This window comes from Calonectris borealis, chromosome 2 (genome assembly GCF_964195595.1).
Source record: "Calonectris borealis chromosome 2, bCalBor7.hap1.2, whole genome shotgun sequence".
In the NCBI taxonomy this organism is placed as follows: Eukaryota; Metazoa; Chordata; class Aves; order Procellariiformes; family Procellariidae; genus Calonectris; species Calonectris borealis.
In genome coordinates this window covers 49,400,681-49,407,269 of record NC_134313.1, presented here as the reverse complement: position 1 = coordinate 49,407,269, position 6,589 = coordinate 49,400,681, and positions in this window count along the sequence as shown.

Below are 6,589 nucleotides of genomic sequence, written 5' to 3'. Positions count from 1 at the left end.
GAGGCAGTTGGCACAAACTGAAACACAGCAGGTTCCCTCTGAACATCAGGAAACTTTTTCACTGTGAGGGTGATCACGCACTGGCACAGGTGGCCAGGAAGGTTGTGGAGTCTCCATTCTTAGAGATATTAAAAAAAACCATCTTGACACAGTCCTGGGCAACTGGCTCCAGGTGGCCCTGCTTGAGGAGGGGGGTTGGACCAGAAGACCTCCAGAAGTCCCTTTCAACCTCAACCATTCTGTGATTCTGTGTAATTTACAGATGAAATCGCAGCCTAGAACTGATGCTGAGGTAAACCAATTTCTATTAATTGGCGGGACTTATCTAAATACGAGAATGTCATAACATTACAAACGCAATTGGTGAGCAAGGGTGCTTTAAATTTTGGAAACTTGACTTGGCTCAATAAGGTTTTTTCCAGAATATTACTCATCATCATTTTACAACAACCAGAGGAACCAAGGTAGGAAATCTTAACAACAAGGAGTACAGAACTGGAAATATAAACCTAAAACAAACAAACAAACAAAAAAATCATACACCCACACACAAAAAAAACCCCCACAAACAAACAAAAAAAAGAAAAATGTAGGAAAAGCATCAGAATAACTAATAAGTAGAGGCAAGAATGTATGAGATATGTGTGTGTATGCACTTAATTGTAAAACTTATTTATACCACTTAACTCAGAACGTTATGTAGGGGTGAGCCAAATAAATTCTCTTTTTCTTTCTGGCTTCCACAAGCATTCCACATTTATTTCCCATCCCTGCCCTTCACCTTTCTGAATGTGTCCCATTGAGTGTATTTGTAAACCTGTCTATAGAAATTTGTGCTTCTCCAGCCCAGAAATTAGCAAAGTATATGAGAGAGTAAAGGGCTGAATGTAAATCAACAGCCCTTCCTTTAGTGTAGCGCTCCTGCCAATTTCCTTAAACTACAACAGATTGAACTCTCTCAAATTTCAGGAAGTGGGTTATTAAATTTAAAAGAGTCTGTATTTCAGGTATCCTGTGTGTCAGCTCTGAACATAGCTACAGGTGTTAGTATAAAGTCTTCAGCAAGGAGATGACAAGTCAAGTCAATGGGATATTGCTCAGCTTTTCCTAGCAAAATCCTTTGTGAAGAGAGTTACACTAATGAAAAAGAGTTTCTGTCAACTGTCTTCATGTTGGTCTGAGATATATACTGGCGTAACTCAGAAAAATGCCAGAGTTACTGCTTACTGTCCTCTGCCATCCCTGTATTCAAGGAGCCTGCTATGGGACCAGCCTGTGACGCAGTCCAGACCTTACTGCCCTTGTGGATGAGCGCAGGATCAAAGCGAGGACAGTCACGTGTGATGAAATTGCAATACACCTGCTAGAGCTAAACCCAGATATGTAGACGCCTCTCTCATACAGGGTTTAAGACATCTTACAATTTAAGGGCAAACACCTCAGGTGGAGCTGTCTTCTAGCACAAGAAGAAGACAGTCTTCAGAAAGAAAGAAAGAAAGAAGTCTAACAAAGGCTAATCTTTTTGTTTGTTTGTTTTTCCTCCTCTCACAGATGCTGTTGCTGTATTGTCTTAACCAGTATTAGAGAGATTATCTGCAGCTGTTCTTGGCAAACTGAAGTTACCACAAAAAGATGATGACAAAAGCTCAGCAAAATCCTCCAGATATATTCACAGGCCTTTGCCTCGGATAATGATAAATACATTTCCCCTGCTGGTCATTTTTCACTTTCTCTTTGCTTCCACTGAGTTTCTTGCTGCAAAGGGAAAGCTCCTGTCTCCTGCTTGATCACTCTGGACAGCAATGGGCTCTCGCCCCATCCCCAGCACAACAGCAGCTCACAACGAAGCGGCAGCACAGCTTTACACGTTTGGCTTGAGGGCAACATGGGAAATGTCAAAGAAAAAGCACCTGGAGAAATGAAGTCATCTTGGCAAACAGCTAAAGCTCCAAGTTCACATAGCACTTAAACCCACTGCATTTTAGCTAACTGGTATGTTTCCACATTAAATAACAATCTTGTAGCTGCATTTCTTTCTTTCAGTGTAATAAGGCAGAGTATCTAAATTCAGCTTGTCTGCATTCCCTACAGCTTCCTATAAGCTCCTTATTCTCCCAGTGGTCCATCATTTCTTTCTACATAAAACCCTCTTTCCTCAGTTGCTATAATCCAGGACACCTCCACTGAAACCAAAGTGGAACAAATGTTTGTTCACCAGGTGTTCGCTCAGGAGGAATTTTAAGCCTAGTGCATGGCACTAATAATATTTATATTTTAATCCTTTTACCAATATTTGTTCCATTCATTAAGCAGAAGCAGTAACATTTTCCTGGTGGCCAGTGCTGCAGCACGTGACTGCCCTCAAGAGACAGTAACAAAAATAGTGACAGGACATTCATCTGCTTTTTCCCTCAGGCAATCTATTCACAAGGAAAGGCTGAGCTCATTTCAGATGTTAGTGCTCCATTTCCAAAGCTCTCTCCTATCAAAAGCAAATTTCATATTTGCTAAAAGGAAAGACATTCTACCCTAGAAAATGCAGTTCTTCAGCTGGTCATGAGTTTTGGAAATCTACTTGAGCTCCTGGTTTTCCAAAGCAGTCTGCTCGCTTGTCAGAGGTAGACTCTCTTGGGTTTTATCCATGTTATCTTTGGAATGAATTTTGGAGAATGAAATCCCATGTTGAGAAAAGGGGAGTTTTATTCCAAGTGCCCAGTGCTGGCTGGGCTCAGGCAGAGGAGCATGTAAGTCACAACTTCCATACTTCAAAAGAGTGATTCAGACATGACAAAACTGTGCTAATATTCCCAGTATATGCAGTGTCCCTCATCCAGAAAGCATCCAGCCCTACTCCTAATTTGGCTTTGATAAGAGTGGCCCCCACTTTTCTGAGTAGATAAAAAAGCTCTCACTCAGAAATGTCAAGAAGATGTTCTTCTGTGCTGCTGACAATGTGGCTCCTGCTTGTCTCATTTACTTTACCCCTGGTCCAGTAATACCACAGTTTTCACCTGCCACTGTAAATGAAAATCACTTCAAGGTTGTCGTAGCCTATTTCACTCCTTGTGTTATGGAAACTGTAGTCCCCAGAGCCCGCTCTACTCAGACTCTCTCTGACATACCTCCAAGCACCAGAGCTTGTGTAAAGCCAGCGTACCAGCTCTTTGCTCTCACAAGAATTGTAAGAATAGGTTACAATGTTTCAGCCTTCTGTGTGTTATCAAAATAAGAAAATAAAAACAGATAAGGGAAGTGATGAGCAAGTAAAAATAACCCCATCCTTGTTAATTAAAAAAAAAAAAATGCCTCCATTAAGCAAGATTTCGATAATCGCCTGAACAGTCTGTTCCAATAGTTCTTATTTGTAGTATTTGGAAATCTACATTCTTCTGAGCACTGTAAATATTTCTTGCTATTCTTTTACAGGAATTTTTAACTAAAATTGTGCCTTCTCAGGACCAATGAAGCCATTTTAATAATGAGTTCCCCAGCTAAGTTTCTAAGTCTCCAGAAACCTGCCACCTAAGCAGTTTCCAAGCATCTACCTTTTTGCAGACATATGTAGTAATTTTAGAGTTAAGTACAGTGATTAATTTTGCACATCAATAGTCAACAGCTCTGAGTGGGTTATATAAAGAAGGGCTTTAAAAACAAACAATATTTAATCAATTTATAATTTCAAAGCAAAAGCATCAGTTTTAGAAAAGATGAATAAAGCCATCTTCAAAGAGGAACTAGAACAGAAAAGAACTGCATGTTGATGTTTCAAAAACCACTCAACACTCTCTAACATGCTGTGCTGGCAAATAGCTGCAGTTTCACTGGCTTTTTTTTTTTTTTTCCTGGGCTGATGAACTACATAATGATATTTTTGAAAAATACTTTACCTGTGTTTACCTGTAAAATATTTTAGCTGAAAAATACTTTACCTGTATTTTTCTCACTCCTTCCCTCAACAGCTAGAACAACTTGCCAACACACAAGAAATGCATTTAAATTGAAATTGAAATTTTAAAAAAATTTACAAAATTTATTTTTAAAATTTAAACTTTTAATAGTATGTTAATTACCATAAATCAGGTAACATCTAAGGTCTGGACATCTACATTCAATGTATCAGTTTCAATAAATTGGTTTAAAAGTCACACTCTTAGTTAAACTATTGTCATTGTGAATATATGTCATAAATCTCTCATTTTCTCCCTTCAGATAAGTCTTCTGTTGACTTCAGTTCTTCCATTTTCCCCAACTAACATTTTCCGTGCTTTGCTCTTTCCCTACACTGTACATACTAGCTTAAAAAGGTAGGTAGAAAATAGCCTAGTAGGAAAAGCATGCAGCAGATGGAGCAGCAGGGCAGGAGGAGGTAAAACCAATAAATGAATACAGTCTAATAATTCAACATCAAATGTAAAGTATTTGTGATAACTGGTAGAAGTAGAAAAATTTCCAAATGCACTTTCAGTAATAATTATATTTTTATACTGAAGAAGCATTATATTTAGTCCTATACGAAGCTTTTTTGAAATGGATTCTGCACTCTTTTTAATCACCTCTATCCACTAAATATATGACATAAAGCCAAACTACTATGCCCCAGTTTAAAAAATGTCTCAGAAATCTTCCTTTTTTTAAAAAAAGTTTACTCCTCAGTAACTGACAAAAAAAATTAAGCCAACACAAGATACACACAGCAACTTTGATGATTTCACAGTGCATGAAAGATTCCTGAAATAAGGAGCACATAGAGGTCTTTACCAATAAACATGGAGGCTTTCTCTTTTTCTGCCATGGCCATGCTTGTGAAGACTTTGGAAGTCATAATACTAACTGATGTAAAAATGTGTTAGACCACAATCACTTATTCACTTGTATGAATAAACATTTCCGTATACAGATTTCTACTCTCGTTTTGTTCACTCCCATTGCCATTTCAGCATGCAATCATGAAGTGAGCTGGTTATGCATGCATGCATGGATGCACTGAGGTCCTATCATTGTTTAACCTCATGGAGAATTCTCTTGGAAATCTTGGAAATCTTGGAAATTTGTTTTTCACTCTGGTTATAAAAAAACATATTTTTGGAGAACAGGACTGAAATCATGCTCATCTCCAACATCACGTCACTCCACCTTCTATAAATAACAATTGCTGGAAGGACTAATTAGAAGTCAAAGAGCATTGTGTCTTGTGTGCAGAAGCTTATCCATGAATGTACAAGGGCTAGTTCTGCAAGAAAAAACAAGACACATTTCAAAAGTTCTGCTATTACAAATCAATAAATTACCTTGAATTACTCTTTTTTCTTAAAATGTTGAATGCCAGCTAATATGCTTCTATTTGTCCTGCCAACCATATTAAAAGCATCCACATGAATCAATTACATTAAGATAAGAAAAGTTGTGCAAAGAGAATGACAACCTATGTGCTTCTGAATGAAGTGTGACAGGAGAAATCCCTAAGCCCCACTGTAGCAGTACTCTCCTTTTACACCACACCACAGAACGGGAAAACAGCATGCAAAAGGGAATAATTTTTAAGTAGATCTGTTAAATAAGAACAGAATAAATAGAAAAAAACTGTTGTGTACATTGCTGTGACCAGAGCAATTATTTCTACATTTCCACCCCCAAAATCAAGATTAAAATCTTCCCACAAACTTCTCTATACTAAGAAGTTATCCCAGATTCAGGGCTATAAGAGACCTCATAAGACGGCTGGCCCAGCTGGCCAATGGGCTATTCCATACCATATGACGTCATACTCAGCATATAAGGCTGGGTGAAGAAGAAGGAGAGGGGGGCGTTCGGAGTGATGGCATTTGTCTTCCCAGGTAACCGTTACGCGTGATGGGGCCCTGCTTTCCTGGAGATGGCTGAACACCTGCCTGCCGATGGGAAGTAGTGAATGAATTCCTTGTTTTGCTTTGCTTGCGAGCGCGGCTTTTACTTTCCCTATTAAGCTGTCTTTATCTCAACCCACGAGTTTTCTCACTTTTACCCTTCTGATTCTCCCCCACATCCCACCCGACGGGGGGGTGAGCAAGCAGCTGCGTGGTGCTCAGTGGCCAGCTGGGGTTAAACCACGACAAGAGGTCACAGGAGGTCACACACCATCACCACTGATACAAGCTATTGGGCTTCACGAAATTAAAGCAATCATCCAGGCTTGACCTAAAACACAAGGTCCAGCACAATCTTCAGGAAGTCACTCAGAGGGTTAGTTGGGGAAGGAGGAGATGATGCTTTGGTTTTGCCATTTGTCTAGCCTCACATCAGCACAAAAACACCAAAAATAAGTCACCCTCAACATTTCCTTAACAATTTAAATGGAAGGAACTCCAGAGGTTTAGGATAGAGGCCGTTTCTGCTCCAGCAAACTGACTTCACTGACCTCAGTAGAAGATCTGGCACTCCAGGATTTTGCCTTTCACCTTCTACAATAGCCCAATCCAATATCCAAAAGGTCTCAAGATTAGCACCATCTCTTAGGAGTTCTGTGGCTACCAGCCTTTGTTTTCAATATCCCATAATGCTGCCCTACTATTAACTTTACACTTTAGATTTTCTTCAGGGGGAGAAATTTGAT